Source organism: Marmota flaviventris, chromosome 4, assembly GCF_047511675.1.
Source record: "Marmota flaviventris isolate mMarFla1 chromosome 4, mMarFla1.hap1, whole genome shotgun sequence".
Taxonomy (NCBI): domain Eukaryota; kingdom Metazoa; phylum Chordata; class Mammalia; order Rodentia; family Sciuridae; genus Marmota; species Marmota flaviventris.
This window is the reverse complement of record NC_092501.1, coordinates 17,097,650-17,121,185: the sequence shown is the minus strand read 5'-3', so window position 1 is coordinate 17,121,185 and position 23,536 is coordinate 17,097,650. Positions and strand designations below refer to the sequence as shown.

The following is a 23,536-nucleotide window of genomic DNA, read 5'->3' as shown; positions in this document are numbered from 1 at the left end:
GATGATATGGGCTCAGGAGGGGAGCTGGTCCTATCAAGGAGTAGAGCCGCAATGTAGGTGGTATGGACACAGTCCTGTGCAGAAATTTCCAGCAGCATTTGGCAAGGACCTCAACCTCACCACCAAAGCCCCACATACAGATTGTCACTCTTAAATGTCTTCTGTATCCATCTTCTGCAGTAGCCCTGTCCCCTCTAGATGCACTTTCCGCCTTCGCTAATTACACATTTTCAGTGAGACTACTAGATTTGCCCCGTGCCCGGTTGTATTTTCATTCTGCCCAAAGTGCTTACTTTTACAAACCACATTTGGCCTGTGTTAGTCCACTGTGTAACTCACATTGAGTGTTCAGTCTGCAGGCCACCTCCTGCACTTGCACACAAATAGGCAACAAAGAGGGGAACTGCACTAGCTTCTGTGAGTGACCTTCAGGACTTGGATGCCACTGAGCATAAATTGGTAGCACAATATTAACATAGAAAGATTCTCAAATAACCAAGACCAGTCTTTGAGCGCAAGTTAACATGTATTGCATTTAAAACATAATAAATGCAGTATTCATAAACTTATATGTGCCTTGTGACTTCCGTGTCAGCAGGGTTTCTGTAGGCCTCTATTTATGTCAAATAAACTTCAAATATTCCAGAATGTAGACCACATCTGGCCTCATTTTTGAAGTGTCCCTCTAGGAACATTTCTAAAATAGTAGATTGTTCCAATTTTTTTCCTAATGAGGAAAATCCATGTGTTCTGTGATTATTAATAATAATGGCTTCAGATAAATTATTGACTGGTTGCAATGGAATGTACTTTCCAGCAGCTGAGGAGCTCCTTGCAAAATGTCCAGGTTGTGTTCCTCTGACATCCCTACTCCATCAGTGCCATCATTATCACCATCCCAGGCAGAGTTGCTTAAGGGCCAACAAGGAAAAGGTGGGACAGATGTGAAAAATTCATGGCTCAGGATTACAGTAACATTTAATAAAAATTTTAAAAGGAGTTGACAATTCTTATGTTTTTTAATTTATGAAATCCGGAACTCTTAAAACTAAATCTTGGATTCACAGAATTCAGCATATCAGCACATACACACACCCTCACAAATATACTCTATGCATGTGTGTGTGTGTGTGTGTGTGTGTGCACCAGATGACTACCATCTATGAGGCTTCATGTTTAGGGAGATTAATAAGACATCTCCTGCTTTGGAGGAGTTGTTACAGTCTAATGGGGAAGGCACACATGAGGCCTGTCAGTCACTTTTTAGTAGACAGACATGGTATACACAGTACTAGGCACTCTGATAGGCTCTGGGAAATAGAAGGAAGAAGAAAACACCAGGCTGGGGAGATGTGCCCCCAGTGGTGATACACATGATGAATAGATCTGAGTCCAAGGGAGAGAGAAACGTTGCCCTCAGAGCTGACCATGAAAGGCTTCCAGGCGGTAATAACACTGAAACTGTATTTAAATGCATTTTCCCTTCACATGATACTCTGAGCATGTTTCCTATTTCAATTGTATTAAATTTTGAAACATATAAGTCAGTGATCATTTATGATTTTTGAATGTCTTATGATTTTATAAGTAAATCTTTAAAATTCCAGCTCTACTGAAAATAATCCAAGACCATTTACCATGACTTAAAGTATTCATAAAGCAAGGTGATTATTACTCTTGAGACCATTGTACAAAGCCCTGAAGTGTGTTAGACATAAGCCAGAAACCTCTCTCCTTTGTTATATCTTATGAGTCTTTTAGGTTAAAAAAAAAAATGTCTATCTTTTTTGCTATTCTTGTTCTATGTTCGATAACTTGAAAAATAGAATGTTATGTACACAATCTAAAAGGAGGATTATTGAGAAATTCTCTTTCTGTATTACATATGCTGCCAAAGACTTAGAAAATCCAGAGGAAAACAGACAAAAATGCTTTGCTTATTAGTGCACACACCTCCATTTTCCTAAAGTTGCATAACTAACTGAATTAGGGAACAGCTGTAAACATCACAACACTATTGACATTGAACATTGCATAGCAAGAAAGAAAAGGATATATGTATTTTTTCCATTTGCTATTTCAATAGTCTAAGTCGCAGTGGCAAATGAAAATACAATTGAATCTCAAGTGAATGGCCAGGAACACCGTATATTTTATGAAATATGGCAGCATAATGAATAGGAGGTAAAAAAAAAAATGTCCTGGCTTTCAAGTCCTGATGGTTGTGATGTGATTGAATCATAGTGCATTCTGTTTGATGTCTCGGCTTTGCTATTCAGATGCACTGCAAAGTGTGTGCATCATCCTCTCTGCAAAAGTGCACCTGGCAACCCGGCACGGATGGAGTTTGTTTTTCCTGCACCTGCAAGGAACATATATATTCAGAGTAGAATTTAAGTCAGGGTATTTTAATTCTCCTAATTGTGATAGTTTCCCTACACAGGGAAAACTGTAAGCAGGTACAAAAGAAACTGCATAGGATTTGAAGGAATTTGACAATTTTGTTGTAGTTCCTAGCCTGGCAGGTGGTAATAATGCCTATGCCAGCACTGTCAAAATATGAAAATTAAAGTGACGATGGGTTTTAATGAAATCCATTTGACAAATATAATTAAGGTGTTTTAATATGAAGTCCTGTAATAAAGACTACCGGTGGACTCCCTGAGGTCCTGACTAATTGTGTAGATTGCTTTTAAGCTTTGAATAGTTTTATTGGATAATGAACTGTTAAGAAGTGTTAGATCTTTCTTAAGCAGAATTTGGTTTGAAAAAGAAGAGGAGAGACAGGCCTGAGGTGTGGCATTTTAAACATAATTAGAGGAGAGATTTAAGTTAACATCTTTGATCTTGCTGTCAGTTTTTGATTAGAGCTGTAAATGCTTTAATCAAGTGTAGTGTAGTCATTACATTTCTAACTGTTTTTTAAACTGCGAAATTACTGAGACATTGACATCAATTTTAACACATTCTGAAAATTTGCAGCAGAATTGGGTTTCTCTCCCAACTGTTTTGCACTAGAATATCAAATTATACTGATTTTCCAACCTTCAACACAATGACAAAATTAAACTGTGGTAAGGAATGGTTTTGCTTCCATCACAGTCAGACATGGCCACAAAGCAGAACAATTACTTGATATTTGTTGTGCTTTCTAGGAATGAGTTGGCAGCACTCCTGCGAACCTGTTCTCTTAAAATGTATAGATGAGGAAGTAACCTCAAACAATTCAATCAAATGCATTCTGTAATAAATGTTTTTAACTTCCACTTTTCAAAGAACCATTGTTTGTCTTACAGCCAGCTATGATCCTCTGATGTCATATTTGGTTTTATATTCCTGTCCTGGTGCATAGTAAGCATTTAGTAAATATTGGTTGAATGAATAAGGAATCGGTTTACCATGGCTAAGTGCATACCTTGCTTGAATTCTTTTCCCAGAATTCAATGAGATTATAAATAAGTGAACTATGGGGGAAAAGCACATTTGTCTTCTCCTTTGCCACCTGTCTTAACCCTGTTACTCATTATAGGATATAAATGGGTATGTATTTGGTATTTCTGACTGCTTTCAGATAGCATCACTAAAATGATATATAGGATTCTTCTTGGTAGAGATCAGCCTCCCTGGCGTTTCAACTACGACTGCAGAAGTGCGGGGGCTATTTTAAGGAGCCATGCCCCAGGGCCATCATTGACTAATAAGAAGGTGTCCACACTAATTACATGGTCTTGAACTACCTGCTTGTGTATTGTTTGATATATAGGATATAAAATGAGGAGTTAGGAAGTCTGGATTCTAATCCACACTCTTCCAGATATGCCATTTAGAAAAACCCCTTTTCTCCATATGACCTAATCCGAGTGAAATAAATAACTTCTGAATCCCTCCCAATTCTAGAATTCTATTGATACATGCCTAGCCCTCTAAATAAGTCTCTCTATGACCTTCACCCTTTAGACTTTCTCGCTTTTCGTGTTATGCCTCTTTTACTTTTGTTTATTTACATTTCTACTTTTTATCAATCGATATTTCCACCGTCCATCCATCCAGGAAGTATTTATTATATTATGTGCCAGGCATTAGGTGTAAAAGAAACAACAACAAGTAGCAATATACTGCTTTTTTTTGGTTAACTGATGCCAAAGTATTGCCAGGGGTGGGGAGTTGTCTTCTTGCCGTTTACTTTGATTTATGTGTCACTTGATAGATGTATGTTTGTAACTGGGAGTAGCTGGATCAGATGCCTTTCAATATTGTTACCAGTAAATTTTGCTAGAAGAAGAAGAAATGGAAAGGAAAAGAAAGAAAACCAACTAGGAAGCATTGTTTCTTCACTTTGTCTTGTAAGATTTGAAAAGAAAGGTGGGCCCACAGTAGTGTATCAGCCATAGGTTGTCAGTAGACACTGAGGTTTTATTTATTTACTTATTTTAATATTTATTTATTTTTTTAGTTATAGGTGAACACAATATCTTTATTTCATTTTTATATGGTGCTGAGGTTTAAACCCAGTGCCTCCTATGTGTTAGGCGAGCACTTTACCACTGAGCCACAACCCCAGCCCCAGACACTGAGGTTTCAAATTATATCAAAAGATGTCAACATCTTTGTGAAGCAGATTCACATGAGTGTGGGGGCAGGAAGCTTGGGTGGGGGTCAGGAAATGTGCCTTCTTAGTGGCTAGCAAGGATGATGAGAAATTTTATGAAAAGGACTGTGTTATTACATTAGCTGATCTGGCAGTGACATATTCTTGTGTGCACTGTGAGGTGTTTCATGCTTTCTCCTGCTGGTGGTGATTTTCATGTCACTCTATCCCACTTGGGTCTGAGCTGCTAGATGTTGGGACACACTTTTTTCTTTATTATATCCTCATAGCTCCTCCACATGGCTCTCAAAAATTATTTTATTGACTTGAATTCTAATCCTACCTATGACCTAAATTTTGCCTTCATGGGCAGATTGCTTAAACTTTGGGGGAGGATTCATTCTCCTTGGGAATTTCTAAGGGGGAAAAAATAGGTAAAGAATCCATAGGATTCTTTCTTGAAAGTGACTTCAAAACTTTTCTTTTACTTCTATGGGCATATTATAAACTGCTGAACTCTCCCGGCCACCCCCGAAATGAAATAAAGATTTTTCCATCAGGACCATGGCAATTCTCACTTTCAGAATAATTGTTCAGTGCTTTGAGATCGTGATGAAAGACCTGTAGAGTGGGGAGGGATTGTGCAGGCGTGATCCTCTGAATCCATAGATATAATCAGAGTCAGTCTGCTTATAAAATCATCAACACACCATTTCCCACTGTACTAGGTGTTCTTTTGAAGTCTGTCATACCAAGCTCCGACCTCATTTCTCAAGATGTATCCACATTTTCTAAATGGGAAATTTTGGCAAAAGGAAAACTGCCCCAACATGTAAAATGTGTTTGAATGTTGCCTTCCATTTAATACTTCAGGACATCATTAAGGTAATATATGATGTATATATCATATAGCATTAACTGACATTTCATTAAAGTTGTCAAGACTAAAAGTGGGCTTCCCCTCATCTATATGTAGATATGTATATCACCGGTGTACAGTGTATAAGATCTCACTTAGAAATTTTCTTTGTCAGATAATTACATGTTGTTTTTGCATTGATTTAAAAGGGAATATTGAGATTACACATTAGTTACATGTTTGAGTTATTTGGAAGCTTCTTATGAAAAAGCTAAAAGGATTTTCCTTCTCCATTAAAACAAGACACAGAGTAAAAATTTGAGAAATGAAAATCAACTTGAACAATATTTATTTTTATTCCATCTTGCTCTCTCTTGCTCTCACTAAGGAATGAAAGTTAATGGTTTGTGCCAAAGCCTACCTCCATGAAACTAGAGAATTTCTGAAACTTGTCAGAAGATGCTATTTATTATATTCAGTGGCAGTCCTAGGACATGGTGTGCTTCTTTGTTACTGATAGCTTCATTGTCATATTTCTGAGAACAGTTCTGGTACCACTAAATTCTGAAATGAGTATCAACCATTATAAATACATTAAATCATCTTTAGGGTAAACCAGCATTGAAATCCGTGAATACATAGCACATGATTCAAAAATAGTTATTTTCCTATGGTACTAAAAATGCAAGAATAATTTTTAATGCATTTTGTCTTATTTCCCATTTTTAAAGATTTGGGTTTTTTTTTTTGTTGTTGTTGTTTTGTTTTTGGTAGGGGCCTTAAACATTCTATCTACTCAGCAGTCTTTTTTTAAATTATTATTATTATTTCAGTACTGTGAGGCTTCAACTTTGTAACACAGTTTTTTTTAAATGTGGCATTTTTGCTTTCGAACATAAGTTTAGCAGGAGATAAAAATTTCTAAATAGGTGACTTAATTAACAATTCCTGGGCCTGGGTGAAATGTGTAGTAAGTGAATTTGAGTTTGTCAGTGGGTATAAGATATACCTACTACATAATTTGTTTAATCATCTATTAAGACTTTGGGGTTTCTGGTTTTATTTGCTGTATATGTGAAATATTTTATTTTATTTTATTTTTGTCTAGTTGAGTGGGGTTTTTTCCCTCCCGTTAAGGCTTCAGTCACTTTTCCTGAATCCGAAGAGGAGAATGGGATTTGCCAGTGATAAATGGGGAAGTTGACTAGCTAACTAATAAAGATTTGTCTTAATCAAGTATGATTTGTCAGAACAGGAGCGCATTGGGGTCAGGGCGCGCGCAATGAATTATACAGCATTCACAGGAGGAAAGGACCCGGCAAGAGACCTCATAAATATGCTGCCATTACCCACTGCTAATTCGTATTCAAAGAGTGCTCCACACAGCCGGTTTCTAGGTTGCTGAGCTGTTCACCAGCTTCCTGAGCTTTCTGTTTGTGTGAAAAAAGAAGTTTCGTTCTATTTTGTTATCATCTGGATCCTCAAGCTGTATCAGTCCTGCAAACTGAATTGGCATCAATAATTTGAAGTGTGGCTTATTATATCATGTATAATATTAATTTAATGCCTACTATGGACTCTGCAACATGCTAGACACAATGGGGAACCTACAGATATATGAGACACATTCTCTGCTTGAGGAGGTTTCAGATGATTTCTTATGATCTCTTCAAGTGTTGTCTCCATAAATTCAAATATAGCTACAATAGGAAAGACCATCTGCCTCTACACAGAATATGTCCTCCCAGTAAAGAGTTCTCAGATTAAATTACCTCTTGCTGTTTACTGAAGTTTGACTTACATTAAATACATAGAAGGTATTTTCTTGTGTTTCTGCTAGTCCTGACTTTCTAACCTATGATTCATATTATTCTCATTGGTTTATATGAATCATTGCTTTGATAAGTTAAATAACTCTTTTTCCCAGTTTTTCTTTTGTAAATTATTTCTTTGATTTGAAGAGGTTATTATTTTTCTTTCTCCAGTTGAGCAATATGAAGTACTACCCGTGGCTGAACCAACATTCAAGGCGTGTTCTGTATTCCTCCACTGAGCTGAGGTGGTGTCCTTATTGGCTCCAGAAAGTTAGCATGGGGGAGCAGTCCTGTCATCAGAGTTTCCTTTTTGCTTAAGTGTTCTAATAGATGGTTTAGGGATGAGAGTTTAGTTATGACAGAATAGTTCGTAATATCTTAATGTCTTAATTAGATAGAAAAGATACTGGTTTCATCTCTGTTAATGGAGTAGCCACCCTCGGAGTTGATGAACCCTGTTCCTTTTAGGTTAAACTGATAGACATGTTAAAATAATAATGATGCTAACTTTAAAAAACTGAGCCCACACTAATTGTATATGTAAGAGGATGCTGTAGTTCAGATGTTGAATGTCCCCAAAGGCCATTGTGTTAAAGGTTTGGTCACTAGGGACGTGGCCTTTAGGAGGTGGAACCTTATAGGAGGGCCTTAGGTCATTGGGAGTGTGCCCCTCAAAGGACTGTGGAGCTGGGGCCTCTTCCTCTTTTACTTCCAGGCCATGAGCTGAGTATTTTGCTCCATTGTGCACTCTCTGCCATTGCTAATACAGCAGCCCCTCCAGAGACTTAAAAAAAACACATGTCCCTGATTGTGAACTGAAACCTCCAAAACAGTTAGGGAAAATAAGCCTTTTCTCTTTATAAAGTAATTATCTCAAGTATTCCATTATAGTGACAGTGAGAGGAGTAGGACAGAGGAAGTGAATGGACTTTGAACAGCAAGTTGCCTTCCTACTTCCAAGGATGGACCTTCCAGGAAAGAAAAGGTTGAAATAGAAAGTTAAGAAATTCCACTTTATTCATTTCTACTTTATCACAGGAAAATTTTTAGCCATTGGGCTATTGTCTGTCATATTATCTGAAACTTCTCTAGGACATCGGCCTTGGCCAGGAACAGGGAAGGAGCACAGTCCTCTATTGGTCTCTTACCATTTAGAAATTGCCATGACAACTGACAGGATGTTTACAGAGGAGCGTTAGCAAAATGTCAAGAATTCTATAGTGATGGGGTATCTTTACTTCAGGTGAAAAAGAAATACAACTCTGGAAATCAAAAGCAAGGTAAAGGGGCTCGGATATGGTTGGGTCAATGCTTAGTTAGAACAGTATCTGAACTTCAGTGTAGACAAACCCTCAGTGAAATCAAAGCCTGCCACCCACATTGACCATGAAGATATTCACTAGGTGGTGCAGCCAGGGTGAGTGAAAGCAGAGCAGAGCAGCACTGCAGATCTCAGAAATGACCATTACGTGCTTGTCATTGGGCAGTTATTCCTTGTCTCAGTGAGTATGCTGTTGGTGCAGGTCTCAGAAAAATGCAGAAAATGCTTGACAGAGAACTGGGTGCTCTAAAACCGAAGCTAGAGAACAGAGGTGGGAAAATAGGCCAACTGGGCTTGGGAGGTGGGTGACGATGTGTGAGTGTCTCGGGCCTTAGAAAACTCACCTTGCTTCTCTTTCTTCCAAGTAGAAGGGAATTATTTCTTATTTTTTTCATTTTTGCTTGTACTTTTGTCCTTGTAATTGATTTATAACACTTAAGAAGACATAAAAGTCCTAGCTTCCTCTTTTGTTAGTGTTTGTCCAAAGAGTAGCTCCAAATTGCTAAGCCAGAATGCCCATGATATTGGTCATTGGTGAGAACTTAGAACACGCCAGTGGCCAAAACATCTGCTTGGGGATCAGATTTGGGTTTAGAATACTGGCCAACTTTGGGCAAATCACTTAATCTTTCATGAACCTCATATTCCTTGTATTAAATTGAGATTAATAATAATTTATTTAATATGGTGGTTGTGAATATTCAATGCAATGTCCATTAAGTACTTAGCATAGTGACTGGCATAAAATGAAGCAATCAATAAATCAGAGCCAAAAATTATTTAAAAATATATAAATAAATACAATTTAAAAAAACACTTTCCCTGGAGGGAAACATTCATGGCGTTATTTTATACAGAGCCTGTAAGCAATAAGCTTTTGTTGCATATACATTGAATGAATGAACTCATTTTTTCATCCCCAAGGGTTTAAACCTGCATGCCTTTTTCCCCTACAAAAAGTCCCATCCCAGCTTGTTAATATTTTTATGCAGAAGTTTGGTAAAAGACTCAATTTTAGTGATTCCCTAATAGAGCCTATTCAGATATAATTAAAAATTCTTAGAATTATGCTAATAAGTTCAATATAGAGCGTTGCTGATGAAGTCTAATAAATTCTCTATTGTATTTAGAAACAATAATGGCTTTGTTTTATTCTGTATTTTAGAAACTCCCAATGCCATAGTGCTTGCTGAGAAAGGCAAACAATAGTAATATCTTTTTGGAGTTTTACTAAAAGAAGTCTGTAAGTGCATATTTGCTTATGTACTGTCCTTCTAAGGTCACACTGATATTTCAATTTACAAAGCTGAATAATTCTTTAAAGTGCTTCACCTGACATTGACCAGAAGTTCCCATCTGATGAGCTAGATTATCAAAATCCATATTTATTTAGCCTTTTCTTTAATATCTTAAGAATAGCATGAATATTAGGAAATCTATAGCTCCTTTTTTTAAGGAGGACAATAATTTAGGCTCAGTTTGGATCTCTCACCTCCAAAAATCTCAGATTTAGAAATAATACTAAAGTCACATCACCCTAAAACTCTGCCAAAATATAGCATAAAGTCATCCGTTCTTTTTTAATATTATTTTCTCCATTTGTTCTCGAGGGTTTTGTTAATTTCTACTTCTCAAAGTTTCATTGTCTGAAACATAAGGTTCTCTATTTTTGAGTTATTTAGGAATAAAAGGTCTTCATCTTTTTGTCTTATGATATAGCATAAATTCCCTTAGATTTTAGTATTATTTGGCTTGCATGTGTGTTTCAGAGTGAATAAAACTTTATTTACAAAAACAGACTGCTGGTTGGATTTGGTTTCACAGTCTTACTTTGTCAGCAGAACACTGGTTCTCAAAGCCTAGTCCCAGGGAACCACCACCAGCAGCAGCAACAGCAGCAGCAGCAGCATCTGCTACTTGATAGAAATGCAACTTCTTGGGTCTCACCCCAGACCTACCGGATTAGAAATGTGAGTGTGGGGCCCAGCAATCTGTGTTTTAACTATCTGGCCTGCTTTTGTTTCTTGGTTAACCTATGCACCACCTACTTCTACAGTCTTGAAATATCTTGTAATAGAATATCAGGGTGGTCTATCAAGAACAGGGGAAAAAAATTAACCTAGCACCAAAGACAGAAGCCAATAAGTAAGAAGAGGGGTGTGTGAATATGTGTATGTATGTGCACATGTGTGTGTGGGGAGGAGTGGTGATGGGAGGTGTTTGAAGAACTCCTAAAGAAATACTTTATTAATCAAGATGCAGATTCACCTGGGACTTCCTAGGATTCAGGCCAAAGAAAAATATATGTGTATTACATGGATTACATTGTTCTGTAATTCATATGAATTATTCCCCGTACTGTCAAAATTTTTTTTTTAATTAGGAAGGGGAAGAAGTGTGATGGAAGCCTTTGGCTAGAATGAACTAAGAGATGTGATGAATGCTTCAAATCAGCTTGACTAAAATAGCATAGAAACACTTCTTGCATACAAAGGCCCAGCATTAGAGGGATAAAGTTCTGCGTCAAAGTCAAGTATGTGGACCTAGAGAATGTAGAGGAATGGAGGTCAGTGGTCCAGGACAAGGTTCTTCACATGACTTAAGAAAAAGTGTGAGTACATGAGGTGGACCCCACCGCTAGGGATTCTATTAGCCAGGCTACAATAAAGTCTTTTTGAATTATTCTTGTGCATTCATTCTACCAATTGAGAATCTTTGCCATAGACTGTGATCAAATTTCAGTCCCTCACTCATACTTTTTAAGCAAATAAATGCAGAAAATTCAAGAATAGAAACACTACTTGGAAACAGAAAAGTGAAGGATTGATGAAATTATCAATTGTCAAGTTTCTGTTGTCAATTGAAAAAATTACCCCAGTGCTGCAGATCGAGGATGGCAAATAGGTCTTATCCACTGTGCTGACTCTGGTCAATTGGAGTTGATTGCCTAGAGCATTTCAAGGAGAGGGTCTGTTGCAAGACATGTTCTGGGCTCTGTGATGAATTAGTAGTTAGTGTCTGAGAGCTGCTTTGTATTAATCGTGGTGGCATGTATGGCACATTATCTGTTGACCTTGGTGTTGGGCTTAGATAAGTACATAGAAGAAATGACATTTTATTGGGAAATTAAAGAAACAGACATATGCCTCTGAATTTTTTCCCCAAACTTTAATCATTTCTCTAATTTCTTAAGCCACCCTTAATGTCAGTCTTCTCACTTCCTTAATTATATCCTTTTGTCTTCAACAGATGTCCTGCCTACTGTTCCTTGAATGTTTACCATCCTTTGGGTTAACACTTTGTGCCTCTTAGCATTCTAATTCAGCAGTGTTTAGGCACCAGGACTCTTCTCTGCCTGTACCCACAGTCCTGTGTTTCTTCAGGCTCAACAACTTTTTCCCCATTTATTCAGTTATCCATGCTTCCTCCTCCTGTCTTAATCTAGGTATCTAGAAATACTCAGAAATGTCAAGACATGAAGAAATATTTAATGAAACATAATATTATTTACTTTATAAATCTATGTGAGCGTTTGTCCAGGCTTTGAGTTGGGTAAAACTTCAGTCTTTTTTTTAGTATAAAAAGTATAAGAAGATAACTTCTTATGTATCACTCCTAAATATTTAATATGAATCAAAAATAGCTCTGTGGCCCTCTGCCTCACTTCACATACAAAAATTGAATCAAGGTAGATCAAAGACCTTTATGTAAAAACTAAAACTATAGGACTGTGGCTGTAGCTCAGTGACAGAGTGCTTGCCTAGCATGCGTGAGGCACTGGGTTTGATCCTCAGCACCACATAAAAATAAACAAATAAAATAAAGGCATTCTGTCCATTTACAACTACAAAAAAAAAGAGAAAAAAAGTAAAAATTTTTTAAAACAGAAAACTATAAAACTCTTAGAAGATAATATAGGCATAAATCGTCAAGGCCTGGAAATAGTGAGGGATTCTTAGATATGACAACAAAACTGGAGGCAACAACAGAAAAATAGATAAATTGAACTTTATCAAAGTCACAAACTTTTGCATATCAAAGAATACTATCAAAGTGAAAAGACAACTAACAAAATGAGGGGAATATTTACAAATCACATATTCTAATATCTAAATACATAGAACTCCTCCAACTGAATGACAAAAACCCAGCTTTTTTTTTTCCTCCAAAGATATACAAATGGCCAATAATCACATGAAAAGATGTTCAACATCATTAATCATTAGGGACATGCAAGTCAAAACCACAATGAAGTTCCACTTCACACCCTCTAGGATGGCTAGAAGCAACACAAAAATAGCATATTCTGCCAAGGATGTGGAGGAACTAGAGCCTTCATGTATTGCTAGTGGTAATGGGAAATGGTGGAGCCCCTGTGGAAGTAGTTCCGCAGCTCCTCAAAAAATTAAACACAGAGCTACCATATGAACCAGGAATCCACTCCTAGACATAGAGCCCAAAGAATTGAAAACATTAAATTGGATAAATATTTGCTTAAGAATGTTTATAGCAGCAGTATTCAAATAACCAAAAGGCAGACACAACCAAAATAAATTTGTAAACAAAATGTGGTATCTATGCAATGAAATATCATTCAGCCATAAAAAAGGATGATGCATGCTTCAAGGTAAATGAAACTTGAAAGCATTAAGCTAAGTAAAAGAAGCCAGACATTAAAGTTCAAATGGATTAAATTTGCTATCTCCTCTGATTCATTTATTAAGAACAATAGATTGACTTGCTACTATGAATAGAGTGGAGAAAGGCCCAGATGGACAGTCACAGTACAATAGGCATTTCAGCCTGTATGAGGGCCCACCACTCATTTTCTAAAAGAAAAAAGTTATATATCAAAATCACAAAATTTGGATAAGATTTGTAGTCCTTCTGGCACTTTTTTGCCCTTTCTATCATTTCTAAGACACAGAAAGTTGTTTTATTCAAGAACCTGAAATCATAGACTATCTGTAGAGGCTGTAATCCTCACATGGGAATGTGGAGGCTGCGTCCTGTCCCTCTCTTGTCTACGGTATTGCAAAGGCCATTCTTGGGCAGTGAAGTTTTAACTGTGTAGTATTAGGATGCCTTCGCACCCACGTTGTGAGGAGTTTTGAAGGAGTCACCTTTGGGGGGGGTTTTGGTGGTGGTTCTGGGTTTGTTTTTGGGTTTTGTTTGTTTTTTTCTTTTTTAACTATGAAAATCACTGACCAAGGAGTCAGAGACTTAGTCCATGATTGCATCTCTGTCAGTCATTAGCAACAGAATCTGGGTGCTCCCCTCCAACACACACACACACACACACACACACACACACACACACTTCCTGCATTCCAGTTTGCTCATCTGTGCAATTACTTCTGAAGTCTACATTGGTTCTAAAAGCAAAACAAAACAAAACAAAACAAAAATCTGTGATTCTCTTATAAATTTATAGAAGACATATTTCCAAATTCAGTGATTCCCATGAGCCAAAGTTTCCTGAGCACCTGCATGTGAGGCCTACCTCTTAAAGCTGCACATCCACTAAGAGGAAGAAGCCCTGGCCTCTCTAAGTATTGCATTCAAGGGCATGTGAGCATGGAGTCACAGGCTCTGAGTCCTCCAGAGCCAAGCAGGCAGCAAGAATGAGTGGAGTAAGCCAAGGAGGAAGGGGCCAACTGGTCAGTAACTCACTGCCCTGAAGAGAAGAGGTGGCCCTCAGTTCTAGCCCTCTGGCCAAGGGAGAGTGGGAACTCGTTGTTTCCAGAGTCCAAGTCTCAAAAGAAACTGGAAACTCGTCTTTCTGTATGAAATCTTCCACTTAAGAAGTTTTTATGTTATTGCCAACTGGTTCAAAAAATTCTTTAGATAATGTTTCATAAAACAAAACATGGTTGCTAGCTACGTAAGTCCTGGAGTCTACCCAATAGTGACTTCTCGAGTATGCATATAATTAGAATGCTATACGTTCAGTGATGGAAGTGTGTACAGAGTTCACTAAGAGCACAGACAGTGACTGATTCCGCTCATAATGATTTCTAAAAAGGCTTTCTAATTACTGTCCAGTCACTTGTCAATACTTTGCAGCACTTTTTGTTTTTTTTTAGAATGAGTGATTCATTGAAGAACACATCTCCCTTGTCCATTAAGTAAATACGTGTTTGGTAAATTCCACAAGTGAGCCTTTGGAATGTGTTTTGGCAGTTTTGCCCATTCAGGTTTTCTACTACTTCATCTCCTGGCTTGTACATTCTTTATTGAATTGTGAAAAGGGGATGTTTCTTCCTGCTGTTCTGGTCTTTTTCGTAGAATAGAAGGGATTCATTCTCATTTTTGAATGGAGCTGTAATTAACATGGTTCCTTTTGTTTAACAACCTCAATTTACATAGTACCTGCTCATTCCAGAGCATCATTATTGGTAGCACAGCTTCATTGACTGATGTCTGAGCACTCTGGGAATAGTGTTTGTTAATTATCTGCAGCAAACCAGGTAACTAAGGGGAGGTTCTGCTACTATGACTTTGATGAAAGTAGCATTGATGATTTTTTTTAATTGCTTAATGATAGATGTGATCATCTCAAAGCAAAATAAAAAAACATACTCAGCTGCTGAGGAGTAATGTTAAATCATAATTGCTTTTAAATACACACACACACACACACACACACACACACACCCCAGGCCCTGCACACTCTTTTGCGATTTTTCTAAGCATACATACGTTTACCTTCAGTTTATATGAGTGTATAATTGTCTTTAATAATGTCATCATCAGAGTGCTTGTAAATATTTCATAGTACATAGTAAATGCAAATGTCCTCAGAGGCCAGGCACACTACTGTATGAAACAGTTGAATGTTGGAGACTGAGGCAAACTAGAAACTATATGACCTGCTTAAATGCACTCAGTTTTGATTGCTGTGGGGGTTTCTTATAACATTGTCTTGGGGACAGGGAATGAAAATACATCTGTGATCCTGATTTGGTCCTCCTGTTCTAGTGGCTTATATACTTTATGGAGAAAAAAGAGGCACTAAGCATTTAGAGTCCTGGTATTTTAGAGCCGGAATGAGCACCTCAGATCACCCTGCTAAGACTTATTTTACGCTGAAGGAAACTGAGGCTTAAAGAAGGGAAGTATTTTTTCTATATTTAACCCAAGTGAATAGTTCATTTCTTTCAAGTGAGTCCTAAGATCAGGGAAATTTGGAGTTCGTTCTCTTTCTGGATGTATTTCTTCATCAACCAATACCCACACATAGTTACTGAACACTTAAAATGTGGCTAGTGCTACTGAGGAACTAAAATTTTAATTTTATTTAATTAATTTTAATTTAAATACTCCCAGGTGACTAGTGGATGCTATATTGAGCAAGGAAACTCAGAGATCACACTTTCCATCCCTAACTCATCCCAGCCTACCTTGAATAAATATGATGACGTTTTCCATATGACTTAAGTGCCAGTCAACAGTACAGTCACCCTGTGGTGCCCAGGATTCACTGGGATTGGTTCCAGGACCCCCACAGATCCAGAATCTGTGAGTGCTCAAGTGCCTTCTACATATAATACAGTGTTTGCATATGGCCCCTGTGCATCCTTCTGTATGCTTTAGATAATCTCTGTTTACTTATGATACCTGGTACAAGGTAAGTGCTATTTAATAGTTGTTGCACTGTATTTGTTGGGAAACAATGACAAGAAAAGTAGTGTACATGTTCAGTACAGACACAAATCTTTATTTCAAGTATTTTTGATGTGCAGATGTGGAACCTGGGGATGTGGAGAGCTGACTGTGTACTTCTCTTTATTGTGCCTCCATCTGTTGTGCTATGGTTTTCATATATTTGCTGCTATATATGTTCTTTTTAAAATTTTTAAATTTAATATTAATTCCTCAATTCATTGTTTGGGTTTTTTGGAGGAGAGGTTGGTACTAGGGATCGAACTCAGAGGTGCTTTACTACTGAACCACACCCCCAGCTCTCTTTTTATTTTATTTTTAATTTTCAGACAAGGTCTCACTAAGTTACTTAGGGCCTCACTAAGTTACTGAGGCTGGCCTCAAATTTTCAATCCTCTTCCCTCGGCCTCCTGAGTCGCTGAAATTACAGGCATGCACCACCACTTGTGGCTAAATAATTGTTTTTAACGAATATAAGAGAAAAAGAAATACTGTTTTTTCTTGGTACTGGGTATTCAACCCAGGGATACTTTACCACTGAGCCATATCCCTAGTCTTTTTTCTAAACTGCTGAAGAGTCTCACTAAGTTGTTGAGGCTGGCCTCAAACTTGCAAGACTCCTTGCCTCAGCCTCCCAAGTCACTGGGGTTACAGGCCTAAGCCACCATACCTGGCAGAAAAAGAAGTACTTTTACGTTTACCCACAGACTTACTGTTTCTAATGCTAATCATTCTTTTCTGTAGATCCATGTTTCCATCTACTATACTTCATTTTCCTTCAGTCTAAAGAATTTCTTTTAAAATTTGCCATAACAGTTCTGCTGGATAATTCTCTTCTTTTTCAACTGTAAAAAATCCCTAGCCAGGTATGGTGGCGCACACCTGTAATCCCAGCTACTCAGGAGGCTGAGACAGGAAGATTGAAAGTTCAAGGTCAGCCTCAGCAATTTAGTGAGACCCTGTCTCAAAATTTGAAAAAAGTAAAAAGCGTTGTGTATGTAGCTCATTGATAGAGTGACCCCAGATTCAATACCCAATATAGGAAGGAAAAGAAAAATCTCTATTTCACCTTTTTTTTGGAAGAATATTTTTGCTGGATGTGGAATACAAGGGTAATCTTTTTTTTTTCTTTCCCTCTTCCTTTTAGCACTTTGAAACATTCCATTTTCTTCTTACATTATTTCTGATGAAATTTCTTGTCCATGTTCTCTTATATATAGCACCTTTTCCCTCTTTTATTTATTTATCATTCCCACTTTTATTTAGCTTTAGTTTTCAGAAATTTGACTATGACTGATTGTGGTTTTCATTATATTTATCTTGCTCTGAGTTTGTTAAACTTCTTTAATCAGTGGTTGACTTTTTTTAAATTAGTCCAATTTGAAAAGTTTTGGTTATGTGTTCTTCAAATATTTACTTCAACCTTTGTCTCTAATAATCTCTTTTTCTGAGAATCTAATTATGTGTATGAAAGACCACTTCTTACTAACCAATAATTGATGCTATGTTCTTTTTGTTAGGTGTTTTTTGTTTTTGTTTTTCCCTTTCTCTCCAATTTCGAATATTTCTTTTTTTTTTTCTTTCTTTTTTTTTTTTTTTTTTTTTTTTTGTACCAGGGATTGCTCAGGGGCACTTGACCACTGAGCCATACCCCCAGCCCTATTTTGTATTTTATTTAGGGACCGGTCTCACTGAGTTGTTCAGTGCCTTCACTTTTGCTGAGGCTGGCTTTGAATTCTCAATCCTCCTATCTCAGCCTCCCAAGCTGCTGAGATTATAGGCATGCGTTACCACACCCAGCTCAGTTTGAAAGATTTCTATGAACCTTTCTTCATGTTCCATGAGCTTTTCTACTACAGTGAATGCTATTCAGTTTGGTCCATCCAGTTAACTCATTTCAGATGTTCTTATTTCATTGTAGAATTTCATATGCTTTCTTTTTAGAGTTTCATATTCTTTCTTGAAAAATCCATCTCTTTACCATTTTATTTACCTTTTCCTATAAATTATTTTAACACAGAATCATCATTTTTAAACATTTATTTGCTAACTCTATTGACTAGGGTCAGTTGATCTGTTTGTACAAGTGGTGTTTTCTTTTTATTATCCCCCCAAACTTTATTACATGTCCTGTAATTTTTGACATTTTAGACATTGTATAAAGAATAGTCATGGAGGTAGAAATGATAGTAGAATGAATCGGAGATTATTACCCTATGTACATATATGATTACACAACTTGTGTAACTCTACATCATGTACAACCACAAAAATGAGAAGTTATACTCCATTTATGTATGTGTCAAAAAGCATTCTACTGCCATGTATAACTAATTAGAACAAATTTAAAAAATAAATTTTCAAATACACATAGAAACAGAATAACAAACAGAAAAAAAAAGAATAGCAGAATTTGAAATATAGCATATTGGGTTTAGTTTCCTTTGGAATCACTATATTATATTGTATTCAAAGAATGATATGATCAGATTCTTCCAAAAATTGAGTTGGTACTGAGCTGAATCTCTCATTAGATTGCATTTATCTGAGATTACTATGCTCCCAACTGTGTTTGTGCTACGTTAAAGGGAAAAAAAAAAATCAGTGTTTGACCTGGGAGTTTCAGGTATTTTTTGGTTCACATTTAGACTCAACTCTGACAGTGTCTTGGAAGACAGGCTTCATAAGAATGGGTAGCAATCTGATTTCTCTTTAGGGACCAGCCTCTCCTCCGTTGCCTCTGGGTTGGCTTATACAGGGATGAAGGGAGAATTTTCAGACCAAGCAGTGTGGTTTTGTCTGCAGACCTTATCTAAACTCCCTTCAGTCCTGTCAGCCCATGTTGTTGTGCAGGTTGACTGACTCCCTGCTCCTCTGAGATTCTCTCTAAGGCAGACTGTGCTCAGACCCAGCACTTGCCCTCAGGTATAAAAGTTGCCCCAACTCTTTGCCCACATTTGAAGTGCTAGTCTGTCTCTAGAATTCATCAGAGCTTCTTTGCATCTTCTGGACTTCCCCCAGAAAAGTGTGATCATTATTTTGTCTGGGTTTTTCTCGTTTCCATGGGAGTGGTCTTTTGTGTGCTTTCTACATCCTAACTGGAAGCAGAAGTTCCTCACATGTCTCATTTCAAATAATGGAAGCTGCTGAAAGAACTCTGCGTTGCCCCACCTTTCCATTGTCAGGGACTCAAGAGACTCCACGCCTGCACTACATCATTTGCTAAGGAGAACCTGTCGACTTAGGATGTGGTACCAGAGTCAGTGCCCAGAGAGGGTTGCTCAATGACAGTGACTGATCCAGCCACTCTGCAAGCAGATCCCTCCTGGGAAAGCCATTATGTGACAGTCTCTGCTTTCCAAAGCAGCAAGCCCCTCCTCCCACCCCCATTAGATGGGGAATGGTCAAAAGGTCCCAAGCCATGTCCAGAATTGAGTACTTCAAATTGTTAGGAAATATCACTCATGTTTGTCATCTGGTTGGTGTTCTGCCATCCACATACAAAAACTCATGCTTCAGAACAGCTCCTTATGGTATTGACAAGCACTCCTGTACTTCAAAGAGGTCCCCACATACAAACAGTAGCTTGGTAATTGTGAACACCTTTCACCTACTCCTAAAATTCTTATGAAGTTTTCCAGTGCCTTATCTTCTCCTAACATTGTAAAGAAGACTCAACTGGCTGCCTTCGCCTTCTAAAATAATTTGTTGGAAACCACATTCCAGTGATTGAACTCAGGACCACTCAACCACTGAGCCACATCCCCAGCTCTATTTTGTATTTTATTTAGAGACAGAGTCTCACTGAGTTGTTTAGCGTCTCACAGTTGCTGAAGTTGGCTTTGAACTCGTGATCCTCCTGCCTCAGCCTTCTGAGCCACTGGGATTACAGGCATGCACCATCACACCCAGCTGGAAAACACATTCTTAACAAGTTTTTTAAAAAGAAAGTTAAATACAGTTTTGCTGGGGAATAATCAGTATCTTGTGGAGAGTGCATTGTTTGTAATATCATGGCTAAAATTTGTTTTTATATTTTGAATTTGTCAGATGGGGCATTTTCTGGTGAGCTGGGTTTGAGGCCCTTCCCCTTCATATAAGTGTATGTACAACATGATGGGAACTTGTATTACTTCAAACTTTCTTAAACTAAGTCTTGTCTCGTTTTATGATGGCAGGCCAGTGCTTCAGGAAGCATTTTGCAAGGTTGGTAGTTACCTGCTCCCTTCTCAGTTCCTTTATGGAACTGGAAACTATTGAATGTCTGTTGTATACACCTTCCAAAACATGAAGGAAGAGAAGAAATGTTAGCCAAAAACCCTTTTCGAGTATGTGCCCCTGTAAAAAGGGCTATGGACCAAGGATATGATTGATTGTAGGTAATTGTAAAAACAACAGTTCATTTTATGTGTTTGAATGCTGTACTCCCAGGATAATTCCCAGGACCTCTGTGGAAAGGATAGAACTACAGGAAGGAACTCTTCCTTCCAGGAATTCATTTATCATGCCATACTGACATGTAGAATTCCAGCATACAAAGATTAGTTTTAGTTTTCTTTTGTGCTTTCCATTGTTTCTAAATCACAGTAAGATCCTTATGGTCATCAAATATAGTATTTGTAAAATTTATTATATCTCAGATTATTTCAAAAGATGCAGTAGAGCTGTTCCCATTAAAGGACCTATGGAAGTTCAAAGAACTAAAAATTTTGACTCAGTAGGTTTAGGCCTGTGAGCTTGTGTTCTTTGTTTATGAGTGTTTTGGGTAGTGATTATGTATTAAATTATTCAAGAAAAAATAAACCTAACAATGTTACTAACTGTCTTATTAATGAAATAATCCCTAAATGTTGAATTCTAGTCTGACCAATGATAGTCTGAATAAAAGTCATACCTCTGATGTGGCTCAGTGGTAGAGCACCCATCTGGCATGCATGAGGCCCTTGGTTCAATCCCCAGCACCACAAAACAAGCAAACAAACAAACAAAAAGCCTGTCATTTGTCATCTTGCTTTGCTTGATATGTAATGAGGAAATAGTAATAACTTTCTTTTTATATGAATTTTTTCTTCATTCCACAGGAATGACCACTTCTAATCTATCTGTTTAATAATTTTCTTTTTTAGAGCATTAAAATGAAAAGTAGAAGGGAATAAATGAGAAAAGAATTCCCAACAAATGCATGGTATTTCAGTGTTAAGACCAAAATGTGTCCGGTCTTGCCAGTATCTCTTCTCTTGCCAGATAAGGTGAATACTGGGATTGCCGCACCATTTGGGGGAGCAGTGTAATTGTAGGAATAGCTTATGACTCCTAACAGGCCTCATCTCTTGGCCTCTTTTTTTTTTTTCCTTACAAATCAGTCATTTTATTTCATTTCTTTTTTTAATTGATTTTTTTAAAAAAAATAAATGACAGTGGAATGCATTATAATTCTTATTACACATATACAGCTCAATTTTTCATATCTCTGGTTGTATATAAAGTATGTTGACACCAATTCGTGTCTTCATACATGTACTTTGGATAATGATGTCTGTCACATTCCACCATCCTTGCTAATCCCCTGCCCCCTCCCCCTCCCTCCCACCCCTCTTCCCTATCTAGAGTTCATCTATTCCTCCCATTCTCCCCCTCCCTACCCCATTATGAGTCAGCCTCCTTATATCAGAGAAAACATTCTCGGCATTTGTTTTTTGGGGATTGGCTAACTTCACTTAGCATTATCTTCTCCAGTGCCATCCTCTTTTTCCATTGATTTCTTCACTAGACTGCAGATCCAGTTAGGGGTTTTTCCCCAGCAAGTCTGATAGAATTGTGGCTCTATTATCTACTTTCCAGTATCCCTTCTCTAGCTCATGGATTGAGAGCAGGAAGAGGCTGCAAACCTTCCATAGACTTCATTTGTTAATTCTTTCCTTGAATACTTACTTGGGACATTACACTGGCCACAGACACAATAGTAATAATCTGTCTTCTATTTCTTTGCAATTACATATTATTATGTCAATCCTGATAAGAGGAGGTATCTTGCTGAAATAATGACAAGATTGATGATGCTCATAGATATTGGAAATTTTAAGTTAAAAAGTAATTAAAATTGCTATATTAAGTTGATTAAAGGAATTCAGTGTAGCAATAAAAACAGCATGACAAGGGCTGGGGTTGTGGCTCAGCGGTAGAGTGCTTGCCTAGCACATGTGATGTTCTGGGTTCTATTCTCAGCACTGCATAAAAATAAGTAAAATAAAATAAAGGTATTATGTCCAACTACAAGTAAAAAATAAATATTTTTTAAAAAACAGCATGACAAATTTGAAATTTGTAGTTTTTATTGTAAAAAAAAAGAAAAAAGTTCAACTCTTATTTCCGTTATCTTCTTAAATTTGTATGAAGTTAATACTAAAGAGCTAAAAAGAAAAAAAAAATCTAAGAGAAGGTACTTTACTGGGAATGTACTATATATACTGGGAAAGAATTTTCAGAGTTTGTGTGGTGTCAAAAATATATTTATGATTATGTATGTAACCATTATTAGTTGGATTTTCTGTCATGAAAGTATTAAACTGTCTTTTTCTGATATGCCATGAAATACAGACTCAGCTAAAACACTCCTCTGTGCTGTCTTCATTTCCAGCATAGTTCCATGAGTACAGACGCTAGGTCTTGTCTTGGGCCAGACCCCAGCACAGGGTGGGGACCCGATGGTTATTTGTTCAGTGCTTTGAATCTTAAAATGTCATGCATCGGTATGATACTCTAGAGCTTCCACATTTTTACTCAGATTAGTTTATTTGACTATAATATCAAATTTGTGAGAAAGTACAAACATTGTATCATATGAATAAAATTGTCGTTCCAACAGAACTAGAGTAGAAGCGGGTCTCCACAGGCCATTGATTGTTTTATATCATCATCATTCAATAAATGCTTATTGTTGTTATGGGCCAGTCACTGTGTTGATTATCTTATCGAACCCTTGCATTAACCCTATGATATAATGCTGTGGGTATTTCTCTCATTTTAGAGATTAAGCAACTGAGACATGACACAGCTAGCCAGCTAAGGCAAAGCCACGCGGTTAGTGTCAACACTGGGATTTAGGCTCCAGCAGCACAGGTTCACAGCCAGGCTCTCAGTTGGCCTGGTCACTGCTCTTATGATTGTCAGTGTGAATACATGAGCCAAATTAAGTACCATGGGGATGTCCTGATGACTTTATTAAATTACTTGCTATTATTATAATAGGTGCTTGGTGAACGTTTGTGTAAGTTGATAAGCCAGAGATG

At 37.4% G+C, this 23,536-nt stretch overlaps 1 protein-coding gene across 3 annotated transcripts in view; it reads left to right on the top strand.

Moving 5' to 3' along the window:
- Positions 1–23,536, top strand: part of Vti1a (vesicle transport through interaction with t-SNAREs 1A) — a 348,099-nt gene that overhangs the window by 173,161 nt on the left and 151,402 nt on the right. The window lies entirely within an intron of this gene.